This window comes from Phascolarctos cinereus, unplaced genomic scaffold, assembly GCF_003287225.1.
Source record: "Phascolarctos cinereus isolate Bilbo 61053 unplaced genomic scaffold, phaCin_HiC Scaffold_5;HRSCAF=322, whole genome shotgun sequence".
Taxonomy (NCBI): Eukaryota; Metazoa; Chordata; class Mammalia; order Diprotodontia; family Phascolarctidae; genus Phascolarctos; species Phascolarctos cinereus.
In genome coordinates this window covers 297,419,557-297,447,222 of record NW_027555958.1, presented here as the reverse complement: position 1 = coordinate 297,447,222, position 27,666 = coordinate 297,419,557, and the positions used below count along the sequence as shown (strand labels likewise).

Below are 27,666 nucleotides of genomic sequence, written 5' to 3'. Positions count from 1 at the left end.
ATGCAGAAATACATTTCTTCACTACTACAACACCAGGTTACCATGAAGGCCTCTCTGGGGAACCTAAGCAGTATTGCTGTCACCCCAGGCTAGGAGGTATTGGGTAGAGGGGAGAAACACCTGATCATTCCGACCTCTTCCCTGAAGTTGTTAAATTTTTTCCTTCAGTGTGTTGATGGGTTCAGGCTGTACCCCAAGAATGTTAGGGTGCCACCAGAAATGATGGAGCCTAGAAGTGTGGGTCCTAATGTCTTGAAGGAATTCACTTTCACCTGGACAGTCTCCAAGTTAAAGAAAGGCATTTATTAGGGTGATGCACCCAAGCAGGCCTGCTCCTCATGTGGCTGAGCCCCAACAGATTCTGCTCCACGTAAGGAGCAGAGCATAGGCAGTAGACCCTGCTCCCCTAAGGGAGGCAGCACAGCCCTGCTTCGCATTGGAGGCAGAGAGATTATTAGGGTTAGGTGTCTGGTCTATATAAAGCTTGATGGGATAGGGGGGAGGGGAGGAGGAGCATGCACAGTTTTAGAATGTTATCAGGGATATCAGGCAGTCCAGAGGTGCCTTTGTCATACAGATAAGCAATGAGAATAGGAAAAGGGACGGAAGAGTTATTCTGGAATGTCAGGTAAGGGTGTGCTTTGTGAAAGCACACAGGTAAGTACATGGCGGGGGCTTCAATGCATAGTCTTCTTTGATCACTTTTCTGGCTGGTCATATCCTGCATCTTATCTCCTATCTCACATCCTGCATCCTGCTTGCTCCATCTGCCTCTGACACTCCTATCTGCCTCACCTCATCAATGTGACCTATATCAGTACCATCTACAACCCCAACACTGTGGACATTGGTGAGATACCATCTTTAGATCTTGCTAGTGAGAAAAATATCCATTAGTGCACTCAAAAAGTGCCTCTTCCAGAAAGTTGCCCAAATTTAAGTTGGGGTGGATAGAGGAGAATGTTTCTTTACTTGCTCCAATCTCCAAGTCTTCCCTCTCCCCCACCTCAGGACAGTCTATCATATACGGGTCTAGGTATGTATTAAAGGATCACTCAGTTCCCAATCAAGGTAATAATTTGTATATTGGGTACAAGACAACCATTAATCCCAACCTATAGAAAATGCAGAAAATACTAAGAGCTTACAAAATTCCATTAAAAATTCAGAAAAGCATCAAAAGACCATAAACAATCAATTTCATTCTTCTGCTAATTTCAGTCCTATTCACTTTCTCAGGATCCTAAAGTTCTTCATAATCATAGCATCATCCTGTGATTTAAGCTTCTCTCATTTTAGAAGGGAAACCAACTTGGGGTTGCCCTGTTGGCAACTTCCTTCCCTAACATTTCATTAAATTCTACTTTCCACAGGAATGCATATGGTCTCTTGGACTTAAGATGATGCCTTATGGTTTGGATTTACTTTGGAAAGGAAGTGAAGTTGGGGTTGCTAGACATGCCAATGCCTTGCTACTGACCTACAGAGCAAAGTACAAGTCCAGATCCCTTGTTTCTCCATATTTTGCTTGTGGTCCCTTGCTGTTGCTCCTCCCAGCACTGGTGGCCACACATAAAATACTCTTCTCTTACCAAAAATTGGGCTGCTTAGGAATTTTACTTTCTTTCCCTAAGAAGGTAGGCTTCCAGAACTCTCAAACCTCCAAGGCTGGTGTTGTCTGAGAAATCTCCCTTCTTTTTCTACATACCCACAACCCAGGATCTTGCTGCCTAGAATATCTCCTCCCCAGATGTCACATGGTTGGGAACTTGTATGTCTCTGCTACTAGTTTTTTAGGACTTCTTGATATTCCTTTGCTGCTGCTGACACAGGGGCTGGGAAGGGTCTATAGACTCCCTTCAATAGGCCAATGCAAAGGAAGGGCTCCTCCCATAACAGTCCTTCCCACAACAGTTCAAGTCAATCAATTCCTTTTGGGGCATCCTCTATCAATGAAACTCATTCTCCAGGAATCACTCAAGAACCTGTCCATACTCTGCATAGGAGGATACAATTCAAGTCCCAAACACATTTTCATCAAGCTGCTTACTTTCTCTCCCTACCACCTCTAGAAGAAGTTCTGTAATCAGGTCATTATGATGGGCCCTGGGGAAGAAGGAAGGGAGGTACCCCGGGAGGAAAGGGCCTAGATTGATGGAGGAGACGTTCAAAAAATACATAGTAAGTGTCTGCTTCTGACAGTGTACTATGCCAGGCTCTGTGTATACAAAGACAAATAATGCACATTCCCTTCCCCTAAGTAACTCATAGTCTGATAGGAGAAGCTTCCGGTACAGTAGGGAAGCTTGCAACCAAATGATGGAGACAGACAGACACAGATGTGGACATAGAGACAAAGAAGGACTGTATACATCTGGGTCAAAGAAAGATTTTCCATCTGTAACAGGTAAGGAAACTAACCTAGAGAAATTAAGGAACTTCTCCAACATAACACAGGATGTCAGAAGGAATATCACAATGGGTACCCATGATTTTCATGACATTCCCTCAAATCTCTCCAGCTTTTTGAAGTTGCATCCAGATATGCAGATGCCCAGACTCTGATCCATTATCCCCTCTCTTTCCAGTGAATCTTAAGTTCGGCCACTCAGTAGCTAAGTTTCCTGTAATCATCCATCAGCCAATCATTCCTCAGTTATTTGACCCTGGTCCAGGTAAGTCCTTAGTAAGGCTGGCTGAATCTGTCAAAATGGTTTCTTGGTCTTGAAGAATTAAAAAAAAAAACCAAAGACTTTAAGGGCACCTGAGCTGGAGGGTAAGTAACATATAGGTTTTCCTTGGGAATTTTTTTTTATATTTTATTAATTTATTTTGATTTATCAACAATCACTTCTATATGCTTTTGAGTTTGAAATTTTTCTCCCCTTTTCTCCCCACCACCCTCCCCAAGATGGTGCACAATCTGATATAGGTTATACATTTACATTCTTATTAAACATATTTTCACATTAGGGAAGTTGTAAGTAAAAATTACTCACTACTGTTTTGCTTTTGACCACCCCCTCCCTCAGTTCCTCCCTCTCTTTCCCTTTTCTCACCCTTTAGCCTTACTGCTTTTTCCCTCCCTTCTATCCCCCCTCCCTTTTCTTTCCCCTTTTCCCTCCTACTGCCTATAGAGCAAGTTAGATTTCTATACCTAATCTAATGAGAGTAAGGTTCAAACAATGCCCACCCCCCTCCCTTCTTTCCCTCTGATGTAATAGGATTTTGTGTCTTTTCCTGTAATGTAATTTACCTTGTCTGCCTCCTCCTTTCTCAGTACATTTTCTAAGATCAGACTAATCCACTTACTTGGATCCATTTAACCCACTTGATTAGATTTTTTTTGTCATTACATCAAAGCCAACTATTATCCACCCCCTTTATGTATACTCCTTTAACATGGTGTAATAACAATACAGTTCTCAAGAGCTGCAAGTGTCATCTTCCCTTGTAGGGATGTAAACAATCCCCCTTATTAACAACATATTGTATCTTTCTGTCCCATTTACCTTTTTATGTCTTTCTTGAATCTTGTACTTGAAGATCAAATTTTTTGTTGAGCTCTGGTCTTTTTATCAGGAAGTTTGGAAGTCCCTATTTCATTGAATATCCATCTCCTCCCTTGAAAAATGATGCTCATTTTTGCTGGGTAATTGATCCTTGGCTGCATTCCAAGCTCCTTTGCCTTATGGAATATCATGTTCCATGCCCTGCGGTCTTTTAATGTAGAAGCTGCAAGGTCCTGTGTAATCCTGACTGTGGTTCCATGATATTTAAATTGTTTCTTTCTGGCTGCTTGCAGCACCTTCTCTTTCATCTGGTAATTTTGGAATTTTGCTATTATATTCCTTGGCTTGTCAATTTGGGATCTCTTTCAGGTGGTGACGTGTATTCTTTCTATGGTTATTTTACCTTCTGGTTCTAGGACTTCAGGGCAGTTTTCCTTTATGATTTCCTGAAAGATACTGTCCAGGCTCTTTTTTTCATCATGATTTTCAGGTAGTCCAATAATTTTTAAATTGTCTCTCCTGGATCGATTTTCCAGGTCGGTTGTTTTGATGAGGTATTTTAAGTTTTCATCTATTTTTTCATTTTTTTGTTTCTGTTTGACTGATTCTTGCTCTCTCATAGAGTCATTAGTTTCCATTTGTCCAATTCTAGTTTTTAACAGATTGTTTTCTTCTGTTAGTTTTTGTACTTCCTTCTTCAATTGGCCAATTGTTTTTTAGGGATTGTTTTCTTCAGTGTACTTTTTTTCCAATTGGCCAATTGTATTTTTTAAGGACTCTTCTACCTCTCTCATTTGACTTTTAAAATCCTTCTTGAGCTCTTCTAAGAAGGCTTTTTGGGCTTCAGACCAGTTCATATTCCCTTTTGATGTTGCAGATGTGGGTTTGTTGACAATGTTGTCCTCTTCAGAATTTCTGTCTTGATCTTCACTCTTCTCATAATATGAATCTATGGTACGTTTCTTTTTACTCATGGTGTTTCTTTATTCCCTGGCCTTTAAAGAGATTGAGCTCTCCTGCTGGGGAACAGAGGGTACTGACCCAAGCTTCTTGTGTTGGGAGCCTAGGTCTTGGTCACTGGCTTTGTGAGCTGGGGCCTCTTATGCTGGCAGTTGGAGGCTGCAGGTTTCTGGCAGCTTACGTGGTGTTGGTCTGGAATCAGCAAGGCTGGAACTTTCAGGCAATTCTAGGTTGCCTGCTTTTCCTTTCCTTTAGCTTTCTTCAGCTCCTTTTAGATGGGTGCTGCAGGGTGTTTATCTGCCTGGGCCCCTTGTAATGCTGCCTCCCTCATTTCTGCTAATGCATTGGAAGATTCCTTTTTGGTAGAGTGCCAGGCACTGGTGGTTTTCTAAGCTGGTTTCCACCAGTTCCCCCCCCCTCCCTGAGGCACTCAGAGGTCCAGGTGTTGGTGTTTGCCTGCTCTACTACCTGGGCTTCAGGATCTCTTCTGGGGTTCTGACAGCTTACCTGGTGTTAAGTTGGAATCAGCAAGGCTGGGGCTTTATGACTTTAGGTTGCTTTCTTTGGCTCCTTTCAGATGAATGCTGCAGGGTGCTGCTTCCCTTATTTTTGCTGAGGTACTGGGAGACCTGTTCGCTGGGCTGCTGCACTGCTGTTCCCTGTCTTTCTTCTAGTTCAGCTGTTCCAAGGTTTTTTTTTTTCTGGGGTGATATTTTCTGGGTTTTCAGAGGTTGATAGGGGAGGGTGAGAGCGACTACCTTTTTACTCCGCCATCTTGTCTCCTTTCCTTGAGAATATTGCCCTGAAATCACCTTCTCATCCTTTTTTATAATTCTTTTTTCTTTGTTATTCTGAAATGACCTTTAAGGCATTCTGAAATGTAGCCTGATGTGCCTTAATTCCTTTTCATTTATTTATTTATTTACTAATCTATCTATCTATCTATCTATCTATCTATCTATCTATCTATCTATCTATTTAATTCAACAAGCATTGATTAAGCCTCTACTATGTGCCAGGCACTGTGCTGGGTGCAGGGATTAAAAAGTGAAACAAACCCCACCTTTCTTGAGGAGTTGGCATTCTATTGAGGATGGAAAGCAATGATTTCAAAAATAAGGAATTATAAAATTTATTACACATATACATATATTTATTAAATGTATTATATATTACATATTATTTACTACATATAAATATACATATAGAAATTTTCTGAGAAGGGCATTGACAACTGGGGAGATCAGAATGGCCTCATATAGCACTTGAGCTGAGACTCTAGGAAAGCTGGGGATTTCAAGAGTTGGAGCGAGGGAGAACACCTTAAGCATGAGACACAGCTTGAACAGTAGTATGGAGGTGGAGAAATGGAATGTCATATGGGAGGAACAAAAGTAGACCAGTGTGGCTGGTACACAGAGCAGAGGAGAGCAAGTGATGCGGAATCAGTTTAGAACAGGCATTTTTTTCTTTTAAAGTTTTTTTATATATATTTTTCCAATTACATGTAAAAACAGTTTTGAACATTTGTTTTTTAAAATTTTGAGTTCCAAATTCTTTCCCTCTCAACTCTTCCCCTCATTCAGAAGGCAATCAATTTCATATAGATTATGCATTCGCAGTCATGAAAAACATATTTCCATATCATCCATGTTTCAAAAGAAAACACAAACCACAAAACCAAGCCAAGCCAAAACAAAACAAAACAAACAAACAAAAACAGATCAAAACCAACAACCTTCTCAAGAAAAATAAAGAAAGTTTAAAAAAGTATGCTTTGATCTTCATTTAGACTCCATCAGTTCTTTCTCATGCAGCAGACAGCATTTTTCATTGTGAGTCCTTTGGAACTGTCCTGGATCATTGTATTGCTGAGAATAGCTAAGTCATTCACAGTTGAGTATTGTATAATGTTCTGTTACTGTGTACAGTGTTCTCCCAATTCTGTTCACTTCACTTTGCATCAGTTCACATAAGTCTTCCCAGATTTTTCTGCTCATCATTTCTTATAGCACAATAGTATTCCATCACAATTATATAGCACAACTTGGTCAGCCATTTTCAATGTCCAATTCTTTGCCACCACAAAAAGAGCTGCTGTAAACATTTTTGTATGTAATTTTTGACCACTTTTCTTTGAACCCCTCGAATATGGATCTAGTAGTGGTATTGCTGGGTCAAAGGGTGTGCATAGTTTTATACCCCTTTGGTTAAACCTTGAATGTGTGGTTAGATGTTCATGAACTTTAATGGAAAATCTTTATTTTCATTAACCTTATATACTAAAAGCTAGCATTCTTTCAATTATGAACATAGGCAACAGACATTCTGAGAAGGGGTGCATGAGTTCCACCAGACTGCCAAAGGGGTCTATGACACAAAAAAGGTGTAAAACTGCTGGGTTAGAGAAAGATATTGAAGTTAGGTTGTGAATGGTTCTGAATGTCAAATAGAAGGGTTGATATTTTGTCCTAGAAGCTTAGAGACCCATGATAGTTTCTGCAGCATAGGAATGAGCTGGTTAGACCCATGACTAAGTTAGATTCATGCTTTAGGAATACCATTTTGGCAGCCATGTGGAAGATAGATTGGAGAGGAGAGAGATGAAACAGGGATACCACTTAGGAGGCAAGTAGTGATGAATGGCTGAACAGGTTATAGTAAATGATTGTGATGAAATACTGCTGTGCTCTAAGAAATGATGAGCTCAGTGATCTTAGAATATGGAAACACTTGCATGAAATAAGGAAGAATGAAATGAGCAGAACTAAAAGAATATTGTATACAGTAACAGCAATATTGTTTTAAGAACAACTTTGAGTGAATAAGGTATTTTGACTATCATAAATACCTAAATTAACTATAAAGGACATAGAGAGAAAGAACTGATAAACATATGTATAGAATAATTTTACATATATATACCTATTTGTGTCTAATAATAGCCATCTCTAGGGTAGGGTCAGGGTAGGGAAGAAAAAAAGGAAAAAAAATAAATTTGCATGATAATTTTGTTGTATATTTAAAAGGATAGCAAGTTGTGCCTAGTAGATTTATAGTTTCATGTACGATCATCTTTTGTTATTGTACTGTGTTATGGAAATGCTTGTTTTATTCCATAAATTAAAAATTAAATTTAAAAAATGTATACCAGCTCAAGTAATCTGAGACACACACAAAAAAGAAGTGATGAGGGTCTCAAGTAGGATGATGACTGTGAGTGGAGAGAAGGGAGTAGATTCAAGAGATGCTGAAGATAAAATTCTATTACTTCACAAACTGGATTTGGATATGGGAAATGAAGGAAAGTAAAGAGTCGAGGATGATTCTGAGATTGAGAACCTGGGGAAGGATGGGGTAGAATGACTGGGAAGTGGAGGGTGAGTTTTAAGAGGGGTGAAGATAATAAATTTTTTTTTGGAGGGGGGCATATTGGTTTAAGGTGCTTATAGGACATCCAGGTGGAGATGTCCCAGAGGCAGTTGGTGATATGGGACTGGGGCTCACGAGAGAGATGAGAACTGGATTTGTAGATCTGGTAGTCATTTGCATAGTGATGAAGCTCATATCTGACAGTGATGAAAGAGAATCATTCCTATATCAGGGCCCTGATGTCCACCCAAGTAAAGGGAGCAGGACATGGGTGATGATCTAGGAAAGGAAATCAAGAGAGAATAGTCAGGTATGTAGGAACCCTAATTCCAAACAGTGTGGAAAACCCAGGGTGGAAAGAATTTCTGGGGTGATTGATTAACAGAGGTCAAGAAAGATGAGGAATGAGAAAAGACTATTGCATTTAATAATTAAGAGTTTAAATATGATTTACTTTGTAGGGTAGCTGGGTGGTGCAGTGAATAGAGTGCCAAACTGGGAGTCAGGAAGACTCATCTTCCTCAGTTCAAATCTGGCCTCAGATACTTACTAGCTGTGAGACCCTGGCCAAGTCACTTAACCCTGTTTGCCTCAGTTTCCTCATCTGTAAAATAAGCTGGAGAAGGAAATGGCAAACCACTCCAGTATCTCTGCCAAGAAAATCCCAAATTGGGGCACAAAAGAGTCAGACACGACTGAACAACTAATCTCTTGGACAGAAAAGACTTTTAAAGACATGGACTTAGTTCAATAAATTCTTGGAAGCCTTTTGAGTGTTTAAGTGTCTCTTTTACTTTTAAACAGAATACTTTGGCTCCCTGGGGATCTGATTAAAAGCAATAACAATAACTGACCATAGAGCACTTTAAACCTTGCAAAGCACTTTCTGTACATTCTCTCACTGGAGCCTATGATGGCCTTGTGAGGATTGGTGCTACAAGTGTGATTATGCCTATTTCACAGATGAATAGATCAACACTCAGAGAGGTTCATTGATTCACATGTGGTCACACAGCTAGTGTTGGAGCTGAGATCTGAACCCATCTATGTTCAATGTATGTTTGAAAAGCAGTGTGGTATGACATGGTCACTAATATTCAAATGAATCTGGGATCTCCTAAATGTGAGAGTTGCCTCCAGTGATTCAGATCACATCCTATTCATGCCACCCTATCCTTTGCCATTTGGTCCCATTCTCAATCCGTGCCTTCCCCACAAAGACAGTCTATCCACTATACTAGAGTTCTTCCTGGTTCTCTTCCATAGGGTGCTATAAAGAGTTAAAGTGCTACTTTCTGCTGTGACCAAGGAGAAGTAGCCCCTTCCCATCCATAGGATTATATCCTGGGGATGGGGATGGGAGTGGGGGAAGGGAGTGAGTCTCATTGCTTCTTGGACTTAAGTTGTTTGATCTTTATTCTTTTCAACTTTGATTTAAAAAAAATATTGGTGATGTTTGCATGGATGCTTTTTACCTTGTGGTTTCTTTTTGCTGGTTATTTGAAGTATTTTTTTATTTTATTGTTTAGTTTTGAAGTTTGATGAGAACATGCCTGCATGAATTGTACTTCAAATTCTTCCTTGTAGTTCTATACATTTCCCCCCTTATTTGGCAGAGTACAGCTTCTGGTGAGTCCTGGGATGTCTTCTGGAGTCATTTTTTTGGTCACTTCCATATTTCTAGTTATCTAGGTTCACAGCCATCATCTCTTACTCATCACGCTCCCTCATTCTGAGGCAGCTAAGTGATGAAATAGAGTGTTGAACCTTGAGTTAGGAAGAACTGAGTTTGAATGTTTTCAGAAAAACTGGAAGGACTTACATGAACTGATGCAAAGTGAAGTGAATAGAACCAGGTGAATATTGTCCACAGTAACAGTAATATCATATGATGATCAACTGTGAATGACTTAGCTATTCTCAGTGATACAATGATTCAAGACAATTCCAAAGGACACGATGAAAAATGGTATCCACCTCTGGAGAAAGAAAAGATGGAGTCTGACTACAGATAGAAGCATACTATTTTTCATTTTCTTTTTTTTTTAAATTTTTTTGGTCTGTGTTTTCTTTCACAACATGACTAATACGGAAATATATTTTGCATGATTGCATATGTATAACCAATATCAAAATGCTTATCATCCCAGGGAGAGGAGAGAGAAGGGAAGAAGGGAGAGAATTTAGAACTCAAAATTAAAAAAAAAAAGAATGTTATAATTGTTTTTACATGCAATTGGGAAAAAAATATTATTTTTAAAAAAGGAAGTACTGAGTTCAAATCTTGCCTCAGACACTAGCTATGTGAACCTGAACAAGTCACTTAACCTGTTTGCCTCAGTTTCCTTAATGTTTAAAATGGTGGTAATAACAGCACCTACCTCCCAGAGATTGTGAGGAAAAAATGAGATAACATTTGTAAAGTTCTTTGCAAACCTTAACATGCCATAGAAACACTAACTGCTACTCTACATATCTAAATAGTTGCCGCTCAATTCTATCTCCACAACATCTCTCAGATCTGCCCCCTTCTCTCAACGCAGGTTCAGGCTTTTATCATCTCTTGCCCAGCCTATGATTAGACTCCTAGTTGGTCTTCCTGCCTTAAGTTTCTCCCCTTCTCCAATCCTTCCTTCAGAGTGGTCAAAGTGACATTCCTAAAGCACAGGGCTGGATCATGTCAGTTCTCTACCCCATCCCCACCTCAAGAAGGTTCAATGGCTCCCTATTCCCTCTAGAATCAAAGACAGACTTATCTGCTTGGCATTTAAAGTGCTTCACAACCTGGAGCTAGATTACTTTTCCTGCTTTATTAAACATTAATCCTTTTCATGCACCCTATAGTCCAAACTGGCTTTTTAAAAAAAACTTATCGCATATAACATTCCATTGCCTGTCTCTGTGTCCAGGCTGTCCTCCATGCCTAAGATGCATTCCTTCTTTACCTCTGCCTCCTAGAATTCCTAGCTTCTTTGAAAGTTCAGCTCAAGCTGCGCTTCCTACAATAGTATGCCTTTCTTGATTCACCCCCTGCCAACTGCTAGTAAGTAGCCCGAAATTACCTTGTATTTTCTTTGTATATATTTTGTTTGTAATTCTATATGTACTTACTATGTGCCTGAGGGAGTGTAATTTCCTGGAGGAGTTCCTAGAGGCATCTAAGTGGTGTATTGGATAAAGCTCTGAATATGGAGTCAGGAAGACCCAAATTCAAATCTAACCTCAGACACCAGCTGTGTGGCTCTGGGTAAGTTGCTTAACCTCTGCCTGGCAGATGCTGTAGATACAAAGACAAAAAGAAAAAGTACCTGTCCTCAAGGAAGGAAAACAAGTGTTTATTAAGTACCTGCTCAGGGCTGAGCACGTTCCATGTATTACCTCATTTGATCCTCACAACACTCATGGCAGGTGGGTGATAGTATTATTTCTTCCCATTTTATAGTTGAGGAAATGGAGGCAGTCAGAGGTTAAGTGACTTGCCTAGGGCTACACAATTTATAAGTGTCTGCAGCTGGATTTGACTCTTGACTTACTAGAACCCAGTATTCTATCCACTGTACCGCCTCACTCCTTATGATCCCCATTCTCTGAGAGGTCCAAATGTGATAGGGAAAATAGACACACAGCCTTAGCACACAGGTCAGTAAAGGAATAGTGTACATGCTAAAACCTCCAACGCTGAGTAGATGTGGAGCACAGATGCCAAGAAAGACAGATGAAGTCACTTGTGGAAGGCTTCCTGGAAAAGAGAGCTTTGATTTTTCATCTGTTTCCTTCCCCAGAGAGGAAGCACAGAGCCCTGGTGACCATTATGACCAAGACTTTCCTCCTACCCCACAAGCTTCAGACATTGATCTGGAGCATTTGAAATATTACCCAGATGTGGCTGATGACAGGGAGAAGCCAGAGAAAATTGATGACAGTTATGTGGAACATTATTACATCATGCCCTATTACATCAAGATAAGCTTTTGTGAGGCCTCATGAATGGAGGGAAGATCCAGTTGCTTTCATGGTGAGATGTGTGTTTGGACACATGTATGTGTGTGCAGACCAGGGGTTGGAAGGATGGTAATGCCTCTGCTTGGCCCAGTACCCTTTGCTCTTCTGGCTACCCCTGACAGTCTGAGGAAAGATGTCACGCTGAAATATCTACATTGATGACATAAATAATTTGGGAGTGCTCTCCCTTGGAATTTGAAGCTTAGTGTGGTCCTGACATGCGACAATGGCATGATGTAGTGGCTACAGAACCAGCCTCTGACACATACTGGCTTGTCGTGATCCTTGGTGAGTCACTTAACTGCTCTTTGCCTCAGTTCTCCAACTGTGAAATGGGGATAATAATAGCACCTGCAACCACAGGGTTGTGAAGATCAGTCAATCAATAAACATTTATTAAGTGCCTACTATGTTCAGGCATTGTGCTAAGTGCTGGATCAAATGAGATATTTGTAAAGCACTTAGCACAGTGCCTGGCACATAGTAGGTGCTATATAAATATTAGCTATCATTATCATCCGATTTCTCAGTGTTCCAGGAAACTTTACAAAATTGAAAGTTGTGGAGAAGGTGCTGACCTGCATTGCTAGAAGTCATTTCCTAGTGCCTCCCCTCTGTTGATTATTTCCAATTTATCCTGTGCGTAGATTGTTTGCACATAGTTGTTTGCATATTGCCTCCCCTGTTTGAGCTCCTTGAGAGAAGGGATTGTCTTTTGCCTCACTTTGTATCCCCAGCACTTAACATAATGCCCAGCACATAGTAGGCATCTAAGTGGAGAAGTAGAGAGAACAGTGGGGCATGGAATCAGGAAGATAGAAGTTCTAGATGTGTCTCAAACAGTTTCTGGTTCTGTGACCCTGGCCAAGTCTCTTAAACTCTTGTCTTAATTTTCACAACCATATAATGAGGCTAATTATAGCACCTACCTCCCAATGTTGTAAGGATCAAATGAAATAAATTTGTAAAGCATCTTGTATTAGTGCCTGGCATATAGTAGGCAGTTAATAAATGTTTGTTCTTTTCCCCTTAATAAATGCTTGTTGACTGGTTGACACTATACCAATGAAATCACAGATACAGTCCCTAGCACTGTCCCTAAGGTATGTGACCACTAAGAATATGTGATACTGTAAGGATTCACACCATGTCAGGTCCATCTTTTGAAGGACACTCGCCTCAAGAGGGCTGGAAGTTTAATTGGGTCCTCCATCTTGTCTCCACCTCCATTTATTCCTGTTTTCCCCATGCTGAAGATGGCTTAGTATCACCTTTTAGATAAATATACAACCACTGCCTGAGCAGAAGTGTCCTCTCTCTAAGCTCACACTATTTCAGGGTGGGATCGGGGAGCAGGCATTAACTTCTATGAACTGAATGAAGAAATAGAGAATCTAAGTGCTATAGGCTTTACTTTCTATCTCTTACTGGGCTAAAATTCTTGGGAGATGGAGTTCTGAGAGTCACTAAGAAACGAAGAATATCAACAAAGTACTTAGAAGGATGGATAGGCAAGAAAGAAGGAAAAAATGTGTTTTGGGCTTCATTTCCCTTTCATGATACTTGGGGCACAGCAATCATTGCTCATTGGGGGAAATTCCTTGGACTCCACTGATTATTTTTGAGTGATTTTTTGGGTTCATTTTTACACTCTAGTGACTTCCCCTTAATCCATCTCCATATTGAACTGTCCTTTGCATCAAAGACAGGCATTTAAGCAACACCTCCATAGACAGAATATTCCCCCAAGAATGGCTGAACAAGTTGTAGTATATGATCACAATGGAATATTATTGTGCAATAAGAAACGACAAGCAGGGTGATTTCAGAAAAACCTGGAAAGACTTATATGAACTGATGTGGAGCGAAGTGAGCAGAACCAGGAGAGCATTGTACACACTAACAGTAATATTGTATGATGAACAATTGTGAATGACAGCTTCCAATGCCAAGTCCAAACCCAGCATGGCTGGGAAGCCTTGATGCTTTGGAAAGTCCCCCAATTTACTTTTGTACCTCTGGACCATTCTCTCTTGTCCATCATGAACAGATGACCATTTTATGACCACTTAGTCAGTGGAGATGCCCTGTGCTTCACCCAACCTGTGATCCCCCTGCTGACATGTCATTTTTGGTCCTCAACAACAAGATCTATGAACCAATGAGATCCTGTATTTTACCATACCTCTTTTGCATATTTGGGTATCAAACTGTATAAAAACAAGGTTTTGGGGACCAGGGGCATCTCAGATCATTAAGGAAAGTCTCAGGTCCTCTTCATTAGAGGGCACCATGGACCCTTTAATAAAGTGCCATTGGTTCAGAGCTCTGCCTTAGCAGTTTTTCTTGCAGATCGGGCAATTATAATCCCCATATGGTCTGACAACAATCCAAAAACATAATTTTTTTTCCTTTTAAATACATTTTATTGATGCCTTTTGTCATCACATCACAGTTAGTTTTTTCCCCTGGGAAAGGAGATATCTCCTCTTTTCCCCCTAGTCGAGACTAAAATTTCCTTCCTTTATAACAAAGAAGAATAAGCAAAAATCCAATATGGTAATTGTATCTAACAACATATATGCTATTTTGCCCATTTAGTTCCCTACCTCTCTGCTGGGAAGGGGGAAGTGTGTTTCCTGATCTCTTCTCCAGGATCACCACTGTTTTTTTCCAATTACTTAATCAAAATTAATTAATTCAGCTTCCTTTTACGTGGACTCATTCTGACAAGCAAAAAGTTGGAAGCTTCTGGCAGAGATGTGTAGTAGCACCACTGCCAGACATACATCACCAGCCAGGGATGCTTTATCTAGCCCACCGGCAGGCAAGGGGATTTGGGTTAAGTGACTTGCCCAGGGTCACACAGCTAGGAAGTGTCAAGTGTCTGGTCTGAGACCAGATTTGGGCTCAGGTCCTCTTGACTCCAGGGCTGGTACTCTATCCACTGAACCACCTAGCTGAGCATATGGCCTTTCTTTTGCATGCACGTAATGTGACCTCCAATGATACTACAGGTTTTGCTCCATTCCTACTGAGATTGGGTGACAATCATAGTTGCCCAGAGGGATCACTCCTTAAAAGTATAGGATGGATTGCTTAGGAACATTTTGTCTGCTTCTGTGTAGGTAGGTAAGTAGAGAAAGTAATTACTTACTGCTTGTACTACTGACCTGTGCTTTGAAATCTAAGAAGATGGAGAAAATATGGAGACTCAAATAGGACATCATTGGGCCCTAATACCTAGTTATGGAATGAGTTCAGGAGGACACAGAGTAAGAAGTGATGGCATGACATTATAGTTTGCTCTCAGGAGCTCTAACCAGGGAGTGGAGGTCAACCAGTGAAAATATGGTAACAAATTAGTGGAAAGCTGGCATAGACAGCTACTCCATATCAAGTAGTAGAAAGATTGGGTAACCTACCAGGGCACAGAATAGTCAGAGATGGTACGTTGCAATTTCCTATGGGTGAGTGAGTTGTACTCCCTGGTAACCCGGGAGGATGAGAGCAATGGAGAGGATGGAAGCGCTCTCTAAGGAGAGCTCATTCACCAGCAGCAGGTGAACAGTCAGTGCCAGATGAGGGCTCCATGGGAAAGATATGGATCAAGATTCAGGTGAAGAAGAAACTGCATGTTGGTATCTTCTTGAGTGTTTGGAAAGCTTTCTAAGATTCATCCAGAATGAGGGGAGACCCCTGCTCAGATAGGGGAGGGCAGACTGCAACCAGAGACTGCTCATTTAGTACTCTAGTTTTGTAGACCCAAAGGGAAATGTGGCTACATACAGAGCCTGACAAACTAGGGGCTGGACATAGTTGCACTCAATCTGGACCATCCATTATTCCCGGACTGGATATGTAGGCCAGAGTACCTTAGGATAATGAAGATATAGGCCTGACAGAGGCACCATAGAAATTCCAGGGCTATCTGACCAGTGACTAGACCAGGGGTGGGGAACCTGCGGCCTTGAGGCCACATGTGGCCCTCTAGGTCCTCAAGTGCAGCCCTCTGACTGAATCCAAACTTCACAGAACAATCTGTGGCCTCCAGGCCTCAGGTTCCCCACCCCTGATCAATATGATGTTCCTGCAATAATGGGAGAGGGTTACTTATGCAGTCAGTCGGTTCCTATTGATGTGTATAATGTGTACCTGGTATGAAATCTCAACATATAATGCTACATGCTACATGTTTACATATTACTTAGGTATTTGATTTACTGTATGCAACTCTGATGTAATAGTATGTGGTACGTATTTTTTTAATAATATTTTATTTTTTCCCAATTATATGTAGAGACACTTTTCAGTATTCATTTTTACAAGATTTTGAGTTCCAAATTTTTCTCTCTCCCTCTTTCCTCTCTCCTTTTCCTAAAATGGTAAGCAGTTTGATATAGGTTGTACATGTACAATCATGTAAAACATATTTCTATACTAGTCACATTTGTGAAAAGACAAAACAGATTGAAAGCAAAACACACACGCGCGCGCACACGCACACACACACACACACACACACACACACACAAGTAGAATGAAAAAAGTGTGCTTTGCTCTGCATTCAGAGTCCACTAGTTATTTATGTGGATGTGGACAGCATTTTCCATCATGAGTCCTTTGTAATTGTCTTGGATCATTGTGTTGCTGAGAAGAGCTAAGTCATTCATAGTTGGCCATCACACAATGTTTCTGATATTTTGTACAACATTTTCCTGGTTCTGCGCATTTCACTTTTCATCAGTTCATATAAGTCTTTCCAGGTTATTCTGAGAGCATCCTGCTTATCATCTTATAACACAATTGTATTCCATTACATTCATACACCACAACTTGTTCGGCCATTCCCCAGTTGATGGGTATCCCCTCAATTTCCAACATAGTGTCCTGTGGTATGTATTGGAATGTGACTGACACACTGCTTTACAATACGCAACTTTGCTACATGACATTTTGTACCGTCTTGCATGTGAACTTTGTGTTTGCTCTACTGTAAGCAATTTTAAATTGAGGGTCAGGCTGCTGCTGTTTAGTCATTTTCATTGTGTCTGAGTCTTTGTGACCCCATTTGGGGTTTTCTTTCAAAGATACTGGAGTAGCTTGCCATTTCCTTCTCCAGCTCATTTTACAGAGGAGGAAACTGAGGCAAACAGGGTTAAATGACTTATCCAGGGTCACACTGTTAGTATCTGAAGCCAGATTTGAACTCAGGTATTCCCAACTCCAGGCTTGGTACTCTATCCACTGCATCACGCAGATGGAACTGGGTACCTAATGAATGAACTGTTTCAGATGGTTGCCTGTAACTAAGTCATAGTAAACATAGTAAAGCGTGTTTTATATTGTGTACTTGCGGCTGTACTTGTACACTTAAGGTAATTTGCAAGGACAACAGATTTTTTACTGAGGGGCCAAGGAGAATTACCATTATTTCATTTCTTATGATTATTGGTACCCAGAGGGATCACTCCTTGGAAATATAAAATAGGTTGCTTAGGAGCACATGTCTGCCACTGCCTAGGCATGGTTCCAGATTCCAGATAATTACTTACTGTCTGTGTTAGGGAAAGGATACATATGGTTCAAGACTCTATTCAGGGAGAAAGGAGGTGGGAGAGGGAGAGAAGGAGGACACTTTGGGAAGCAGCAGGCAGGAGCGTGTCTTAACATAACCCTGATTTTCAGCTTCCTTTCTTAGAGAATTTAGGGAATTTCCCCTTGGGAAGACAAGGGGCTCACCTTCTCAGCTGAGTCAAGATGTCTTGCTTCCAGTGAAGGAGCTCATTTACTCTGTGTTTTCTGGTATATTTTTATCTGTGCACCTCTTCTAATTTCTGTTTGGTATGTGCTTGGATAAATAAGTTTGTTCACAGTTCACTTTCTGTGATGATCTTTTGTGTAACTAGCATTTAGTGATAAGGAATCAAGCCTGAAGATATGAGCTTGGAGGAACTCCTTCTTCTTTAAGGGATAATGATCAGAAATGAAGCTTGAACCTAATTTAAAAAAAAGTCATTTCCCTAGACCAGCAATATTTTGGGGTACAGATAAATATAATTCTAGTCTGGTATTCCCTTTCTGAGGAGCACAGAGTGGCCAGCCTTGCAGTCTTTTCTCTGGTTCCCTAGCAGGTGGTCCCTCTTTGGAGAGGAGTCAAAAAGATTCTCTAGATATCTATGAAAGCTCCTACATTTAGAGCTGGGAGGGGCCTAGAAATGATCTGCCCTAACCCTGTAATTTTTGCAGATGAGAAAACTGAGGTCCAGAGATGTTAGGTGACTTATCCAGGGTCACACAAGTAGGAAGTGATAGGGGCAGGTTTTGAACCCAAGTCCTTTGACTCCAAAGCCGATGAGCTTTCTTTTTTAAAAACCTTTTTTCAATTAACAAATATTTATCTTCTTTCTTTCTCATCCTACCCCACTGGAAACAAAACAAAACCTTTGTAATAAATATGCATAATTAAGCAAAACAAATTCCTGTATTGGCCATCTCTAGAAACATCTCTTCCTGCATCTTGAGTCCATTGCCTTTCTGTCGGGAGGTGGGTAGCATGCTAGAGCCTCCGGAATCCTGGCTGGCTATCTACATTGGTCAGTCCCTAAGTCTTTGCCAGGGTCTTCCCACTTTACCTCTCAAATTGTTTGGATTCTATCTGGTTGCAGAGTGGTGGTATCACAAGGCAAGGACTCATATTGGTGGGTAGCCTTCTGAGATGGGAGCTTTGAAAAAAAGAAGCAGCTGGAGTGCAGGGGTCAGTAGAGGCAGAAAAGACACATCTGTTTTGCAGCTGAAGTAAAGAAAAGAAAAGAGACACCACATGGGTGAATCAGCAATGACATGCCCAAGCCCAGCAGTCCTGGCAAAAGCCTGATGACTCTGGAGTCAGCAAGGTGAATGACTCCACCTGAGGGGCATTAGCAGCTCTCTAGGTTAGAGACCGAGCTGAAAGAAGACAAAGAATAAATGATTCAACCCCTCCTCCCCAACTTGACCTGGCAGCAAAAATAGTTTCCTCTCATCTTTGTGGCAATAGGGGTTGAGAATGATTCTATTGCTTAGTTTTCTCTTATTATTTACTCTGCTGTTCCCATTGCCAGGGCTGGTTTGCTGGAAAAAACCTGGCCCCAATCTCAGGTTACTACTGAGTACTTGCTGTGGGTGGATGATGACTTTCTTTTCACTGAAGAAAGGAAGATTGAGGTTCTGGTGGATGTTCTGGAAAAAATAGAGGTGGATGTGGTAAGAGAAACTTTCTTTCTCCTTTATTCCTACCCCAGCCTCCCAAACTTTCCTTCCTCCCTCCCTCCCTCCTTCCCTTCCTTTCTTCTTTTCTTCCTTCCTCCTTTCCTTCTTCCCTCCCTCCTTTCCTTCTTCCTTTCTCCTTTCTTTCCTTCCTCCCTCCCTTCTTTCCTTCCTTCCTTCCTCCTTTCTTTCTTCCTTCCATCCTTTCCCCTCCTTTCCTTCTTTCCTCCCTCCCTCCTTCCTTCCTGCCTACTTTCCTCCATCCTTTCCTTCTTCCTTCTTTTTCTCCTTCCTTTGCTTCCTCCCTCTCTCCTTCCTTCCCTCATTCCTTCCTTCCTCCCTCCCTCCTCCCTTCCTTCCTTCCTTCCTTTCTGATTTGTAACATATATTTAGTGAGCACTTACTTGACACACACTCTCCTTCATTCAGTCAGATGGTGGTGTGGCACAATGTGGCATACAGTGGCATGGGTGATGGACAGTTACGTGTCTATGATCCTGACCTGGGGTCAGGTGATCTGGCTTTGAATCCTACCCTTAGACGCTAGCTGTGTGCCCATGAGAAAATTGTTTCAACCTTTCTAAGCCTGTTTGCTCCTCTGAAAATTGGGCTAATGGTCCTTGTTCTACCAACTTCACAGTATTATTGTGAGGAAAGTGCTTTTGCAGTGCTAAAAACACCATGTAAACAATTCGCCATCTTGTGGGGAAAGGGGAGGATGGAGATCATGAAAGCCTTCATGGAAGAGGTGGAATTTGAGCTGAGTATTGAAAGATGAACAGAAGTCCAGTCAGTGGGGAAAAGAGCAGAGAAGGCTTAGTTTAGATATGAGCAAAGAGACACATGTAAAAACATGGACAGGAACCAATTTGAGGAATTTAATTCTTCCATGACTTCCATCTGCATCCTCTTGGGCCAAGCTGTATAAGACATGACCTCTGCCCATAAGGAGCTTACAGAGCGATTGGGAGATGACTTATCAAGACAAAACATTTAAGAAATAATACAAAATAAAATGCAGGAGTTGGTCACTAGAGGTCCCCTTATGTCCTTAAATAAATGAATACATGAAATACGTGAATGTTAAGACTTAAACTCCTTGAGGCTGTATCCCAAAGAGATCAAACAAATGGGAAAAGGACCCACATGTACAAAAATATTCATAGCAGCTCTTTTTGTGGTGGCAAAGAATTGGAAATTGAGAGGATGCCCATCAATTGGGGAATGGCTGAGCAAGTTGTGGTATATGAATGTAATGGAATACTATTGTGCTATAAGAAATGATGAGCAGGCAGACTTCAAAAAACCTGAAAGACTTATATGGTCTGATGCTGAGTAAAATGAGCAGAAGCAAGAGGACTTTGTACACAATAACAGCCACGTTATACAATGACTAGTATTGTTAAACTGAACCCTTCTTAGCATTACAGATCTACGACACTTCCAGAGGCCTCAGGATGGAAAATACTGTCCACATCCAAAGAAAGAACTATGGGAGTGGAATCATTATCACTTATTTTTACCTTCTGTTGAGTTTTGTTTCATCTTTCTGGTGGTTCTTCTATTGGTTTTAATTTTTACTTACAACTTCACTAACGTGAAAATATGCTTAATGGGTATGTAAACATAAAGCTTATATCAGATTGTGCACCATCTTGGGGAGGGTGGAGGGGACAAAGGGGGAGAAAAATTTTCAACTCAAAAGCATATGGAAGTGATTGTTAATAAATCAAAATTAAAATAAAATTAAAAAAAAGACTTAAACTTGAGAGTTAGGATAGTTTTATTCTTCATATCATAACCCCAGTACCTGGCACATAGTAGATGCTTAATAAATGTGTAGGGTTGATGAATACTGATTTTTCCCCATAATGAAGAGGGAGGGGGAGATTTTTTTTTGGGTGAAGCAACTGGGGTTAAGTGACTTGCCCAGAGACACACAGCTAGTGAGTGTTACATATCTGAGGCTGGATTTGAACTGAGGTCCTCCTGACTCCAGGGCTGGTGTTCTATCACTGCACCGTCTATCTACCCTAGAGAAGATTTTTTAAAAGAAGAGCCAAGAAGAGAATGGTTATGTGAAAAGTAGGAGTTGGGATGATTTCCTTCCAGCTGTAGATGACAGGTAGCAGGGACACATTTCATCTTTATTCTGCTTGGGATCATAGAGATGGAAAAGACCTTAAAGGTCATGTAGTCCAACCTCCTTCTCATTTTATAGATGAGGAAATAATGACTTAGAAAGGTGCCCAAGGTCATGGTGCTTACTACACAAGGCAGGAAGAGGCAGAGCTAGGATTTTGAACCTGGGTCCCTTTGGCTCCAAGTTCAGTAGTCTTTCCATGACACAGCTTTGCTCGCTCTTCTCATCTCTTCCTCTTGGGCAGGGAATGGGTGGAACAGCACTAAACTGACCCAGAAGGGACAAAATGGAGTAGCCCAGACAGAGAAGGCAGGACGTAGAGACCAAGTGCTGGCATTTTAACATTGGCTCCAACAACCAACAAGAAGAGGCAGGAAAGGCACAAGGACTATAATCAATTATCAGCAAGTAGTTATAAAGTGCTTACTGTGTGCCAGGTACTGTGCCAAATTCTAGGGATACAGAGAAAGAGCAAAAACAGTCTTTGCTGTCAAGGAGAGCATGAAAGAGGGGAAAGAATATGTATATTATACATATGTGTGTATGTATGTCTGTGACTATCTACATATCTATGTATGTATGTGGAGATAGAGATAGAGACAGAGACAGATATATAGAATGAGATAGAGATAGAGATAAAAGAGATAGAAATAGAGAGAAGTGGAGAGAGAAATGGAGAGACAGGGAGAGGGAGAGATAGAGATAGAGAGACAGAGAGATGGAGAGATAGAGAGAGAGAGAGGGAGAGAAAGACACACACACAGAGAGAAAGGTAACCTTAGAGAGGAAGGCACAGACAGCTAGATGTGAGAAGGGAAAAACCTTCTAGAGATGGTGAGGCTCAAGTTCAATCTTGAAGGAAACCAGGAATTCTAAAAGCTAGAGATGAGGAAGAAAAGTATTCCAGATATAAAAAACAGCCAGTACAGAGGCATAGAGATGGGAGATGGAGACATTATATGTGATGAAGACTAAGTAGGCCCAAATGGCTAGACTATATCATGCATGGTGGGAAATAATGCGTAAGAAAACTGGAAAGACAGGGTGGGATGAGGTGGTGAAGAACTTTAAATGCCAAACAGAGAAGTTTCTATTTTATCCCGGAGGCAATAGGGAGTCACTGGAGTTTATTGAGAAGGGGTGACATGGTCAGACCTGAGCTTTAGGAAAATCACTTTGACATGCGTGTGAAGAATGGATTGCAGTGGGGAGAAGCTTTAGGCAGGCAGACTAATCAGAAAAACCTATGGCCATAATTCAAGGCAGAGGTGATGATGGACTGAAGTAAAGTCTATGTGAATGTAGAAAAGGGGACTTAGATGAGAAAAATGGAGATACAGACAACTAAGTCTGGTGACTGATTGGATATGAGTGGAGGATAAGAAGAATGAGGAACCCGGGGTAACAGAAAGGTTTCAAACACGGGCCACTAGGTAGATGGTGGTGTCCTGGATGGTAATAGCAGAGTTGTGAAGAATTTTTTTTAATTACCATGTTTTAAGGGGGGGAAAAGAAATTTACATGATAATTTTGTTGTACATTTGAAAGGAACAGCAAATTGTGCATAGTAGATTTGCAGTTTCATATGGAATCATCTTTTTTTAAATTGTACTATGTTACAGAAATGCTTGTTTTATTCCATAAATGAAAAACAAAATAGGGTTTTTAATTACTCTGTTTTGGTATAGTTGGTATTGTAGCTGGACTTGTGCCATCAGTCTCAAAAAGATCTTTTTGAAACTCCATTCTGAGTATGCTCATCTCCTTTTCAAAATCATTCTCTCCACCAGTGAGGAAAGTCTTACACAGATGTTTCACATTTGAAACCTTGGTTACATTTATGTAACCAAAATGGTCTGTTTTATTTCCTGTGATCTTCTCTCTCTTATTTGATCAAGAACTCTTCCCTTATCCATAGTTGTGAAAAAATATTTCATTCCCTATACTCCTAATTTGCTTATGATATGACATTTTATATCTAGGTCATGTAGCCATGTAGAGCTTATTATGGTATACAGTATGAGATGTTGGTTTAAGCCTAATTTCTGTCAGACTACTTCCTATTTTTCCCAGTAGTTTTGGCAAATAATGAATCCTTACTACAGTAGTTAATGTCTGTAGGTTTATCAAGCATTATTCTTGTTTAATTAACATAAAATATGTGTTTAATTACTTCTGGACCTTGTATACCTAATGTATTTCACTGATCAACTTTTCTACTTTTAAAACAGTACCAAATTTTTCTGATGATTATTGCTTTGTAGTATAATGTGGGACTAAGTTTTGTTTGCCTTCCTTCATTCCCAATTTTAAAAATTATTTCCCTTGAGGTCCTTCACATTTTGTTTTCCATATGAATTTCTTGTTATTTTGCATAGTGCTAGAATATAATCCTTTGCTAGTTTGGCATTGTACTATCTACAAATTAATTTAAGTATTTTATTATATTGTCATGGCCTAACCATGGACAATTAACATCTTTCCAACTATTTGTCTTCTTTTATGTGCAGAGTGTTTTAGTTTTATTTGTATAATTCTATATTAGTAGATTCCCAGATATTTTATATATAGAATATAGAATTAATTTTTCTATCTCTTCTGGGTTTTGTTGGTAATACAGAAAGGCTGATGATTTTGTGAGTTTATTTTATATTTTGCCACTTTACTGAAGTTGTGAATTATTTTGATTAATTTTTAGTTGACTCTTTGGAATCCCCTAAGTATTCTATCTGCAAAAGTGATCATTTTGCTTCTTCTTTGCCTATGCTTATTCCCTCAAAAATGTTCCTTGTTTTATCACAATAGTTAGTATTTTTGTAAGTATCATGTAATAATGGCAATGATGAGCATCCTTGCTTTACTCTTCAGTTTACTAGAAGGGCCTCTAGTTTTTTTCCATTATATCTAGTGCTAGCTTTTTGTTTTAGATAGATACTGTGTATTATGCTAAGCAAAGGTTCTTTTATTCTTATGCTTTTTTGTTGTTTTCTTTTTAACATAAAAGGATGTTTGGTGATGGTTTTCAAGAAGTCCAACGACTCTTAATTCTCATTCCTCAACCTCTTTTTCCAGTAAATTATTTTTAATAGTATATGACTTTGCATTTTCCTCCATTTTTTCAATCCTTTAACTTTATTCTAATATTTGTTATTATTCAATTAAATTAAATATTATTCAATAACATGAAGTTATTGAATTTTGATTACTCTTCACTACTTGGGTAATATTTTCTGCCTTCTATGCTAAACTACTTACTCTCCTTACAACTTTTTCCTCCAGAGCTTGTTATTGTTATTGGTTAGTTATTTTTCAGTCATGTCCAACTCTTTGACCCCATTTATTTATTTGTTTGTTTGTTTGTTTGTTTGGCAAAGATACTAGAGTGGTTTGCCATTTCTTTCTTCAGCTCATTTTTACAGATGAAGAAACTGACCAAAAAGGGTTAAGTGACTTGCCCAGAATCACAGAGACAGTAAGTGTCTGAGGCCAGAGTTTTTACTTCAATGCTAACTTTATTATTTTTTATCTGTTACTTCATTTCTTCCAACTCCTCTCATAACCCTTGTGGCCAGAACATTTTTTTATGAGACTCTACTTGACCTTGTCTTGAAGTTACTCTCTTCTGTGTCTACCTCCTGGGCCTCTTTAAAACCTAGAGTATTCTTTGCTGGGCTTAGCATTTTCTTCTGTTTACTCACATTGCCAGTCTTGGCTTCTGGGACTTTGCGCTTAGGCCAGATTTCTGCTCATTCTTTGACAATAGATAAGATCATCAGGCTCTGTTTGGCTCTGTTCCTTTGTAGTCTGAATGCTGTTGCTTCTGCCATTCTAGATGCAGTGATTTGAGTTAAATCCATCCCTCTGTAGGAATCCTTGACTTCTGTCTCAGTTGCCTGGTGGCTTGATTCAAATTTTGGCCTCAGAATTAGGAATTTCTCGGATCACCTCTGCTACATGTAGTTAATACATATCCTGTAGTTAATTATTTGTGAATATGTTTTATCTCCCTTTACTCAGTAGAACACAAGTTCCTTGAGGGTAAGATCAGTCTCTTGCCTAGCATAGCGCCTGTCACATAGTAGCTACTTTATGAATTATTGATTATTACTGTTATTAATAATAATGGGCACATAGCAGTTTATAGCTTGCAAAACACTTTGTCATTTGAACCTCACGATCTTTTGAGGTAGATATAACAGGTGTTATTATCCCCATTTTACAGATGAGGGAACTGAGACTCAGGTTAAATGACTTGTCAGTTATTAAGTATTAGAGCAAAGGCCAGAGGCAGGATTGCCCAGGAGGCAATATTTGTCTTTTATGCCCTCTCCCCACTTCCACTCGAGACCCCACACCCCACCTTATGGTGGAACATTCCCTTCCTCAAATGCTATTCTCTATGCTGTTGCCCTTGAGCTATTTCACCTTCCTAGGTAGTGTTGGCATTTTTTCTTGTCCAGTGGTAGCACAACTGCAATGCTTTAGTAGGATGGGAAGGGGTGAGGATCAAGGGAACATGGACACTAGCATTCCTGATATACAAGTCTTTCCAGATGAACCATGAGTCAGGCAGTCAGATTGCCTGATGCCCTTGATATTCTGAGCTTTGCATCCCATTGGCTTGTTTTCCTGTAACTCAGTTTTCACCTCTGGATTTGCCCATGGATCCTTTCTTCTGCATTATCTGTTGCCTTCTCACCCACTCCTTTTGTCCCCACTGTCCTCCTTAACCAGAACCTTACTCCTGCCTACTATACTCAAATTGCTCTAATTTTTATCTTAAGTACCAGCCTCTGATCTCTGGTACCCATTTTCTGATGATGGTTCTATCTAGCCTTGGGATTTGTAGGACCCAGTGACATTCCCCTTCGGATGGGATTTTCTGTCACCTAGAGAGGGCAAGGATTATGTTAGGGAAATAGGATATATATATATATATATATATATATATATATATATATATATATATATGTATATACATATAGATACATATAGATACATATATATGCATATATATATACATATATATATACACATATATATATACACATATACATATATACATATACATATATATACATATATATATACATATACGTATATATATATATATAAAAAACTCTCTGATTGCTGGCATAAGTTTTGGGGGTGGAGAGAATGCTGTCCTCTATCCCTATCAGACACTTTGCAATGCACTAAACCAGGGGTGGAGAACCTGTGGCCTCGAAGCAGCCCTTTGACTGAATCCAAACTTTGTCTACATGTGAGGAGCTAGAAGATCACATGTGGCCTTGAGGCCACAGGTTCCCCACCTCTGCACTAAACTCTGTCAAGAATAGGTTAAATCCCTAGACCCCCTGGTCTATAGTCAGCATTATAAAATATGGAAAGAAATAAGAATTTTTATTAAGCTCCTACTACATGCCAGGAATTGAGCTAAGCATATTATCATATTTGATCCTCAAAACAACTCTGTGAGGGAGATGCTATAATAATTCCCATTTTACAGTCGAGGAAACTGAGGTAGATAGGTGACTTGCCTAGGATCACGCAGCTAGTAAGTATCTGAGGCTAGATTTGAACTTGTCTTCCTGACTCCAGATCTAGCACTCTACTGATCTAGCACACCTAGCTGCCTAGAATAGTCCCAAAGGTGATATCAGAAATCAGAACTGTAGTACATTGAACAGTAGTTTGAGCGTGGTAAAAATAGTAGAAATGATTGAAATGTTCTTACCTTGGTTTTTTGTTTGTTTGTTTTCTTTCAATTTATTTAGTATTCCCCCTCCAGTTACATGTAAAAACAATTTTTAACATTTGTTTTTAAAACTTTGAGTTCTAAATTCTCTCCATTCCTCCCTCTCCACCCTCCCTCATCAAGAAGGCAAACAATTTGATAAAGATTAAACATGTGTAGTCATGTAAAACATTCCATAATAGTCATGTTGTGAAAGAAAACATAGAGCAAAATAAAAATCCTCAAGAAAAATAAAGTTTAAAAAAAGTATGCTTCAATCTGTATTCAGACACTGTCAATTCTTTCTCTGGGAATAAGCAGCATTTTTCACCATAGGTCCTTCAGAGTTTTCTTGGATTATTGCATTGCTGAGCCTTGTTGAATAGAGAAGGGTAGAGCATGGATGGGAAGGGAGGTGGAGGGCGAGCTATTGTGGAGTTTAAGAATCTGAGAGTTCTTGAGCTGAGTGGATGGGTAGACCAAGAGAATCATCTATATAATTATTATATAAAATATTTCTGAAAGGCTTCCCAAGGAGAGTCAAGATGGGTGCTGAGCTCATTGAGTTCCTTAATGCCCATTTTTCTGTTCTTCCCCCTCTTGGGTTGGTAGGTGACAGTGTGGCTGGGAATTCATTCCTGTTCAAGATGCTGTTGGCCGAAGGTGAAGATGGCAGCTGCATTCACAAGTGA

General features: G+C 40.0%; 1 pseudogene; it reads left to right on the top strand.

Moving 5' to 3' along the window:
• Positions 1 to 27,666, top strand: LOC110215812 (beta-1,4 N-acetylgalactosaminyltransferase 2-like; annotated as a pseudogene).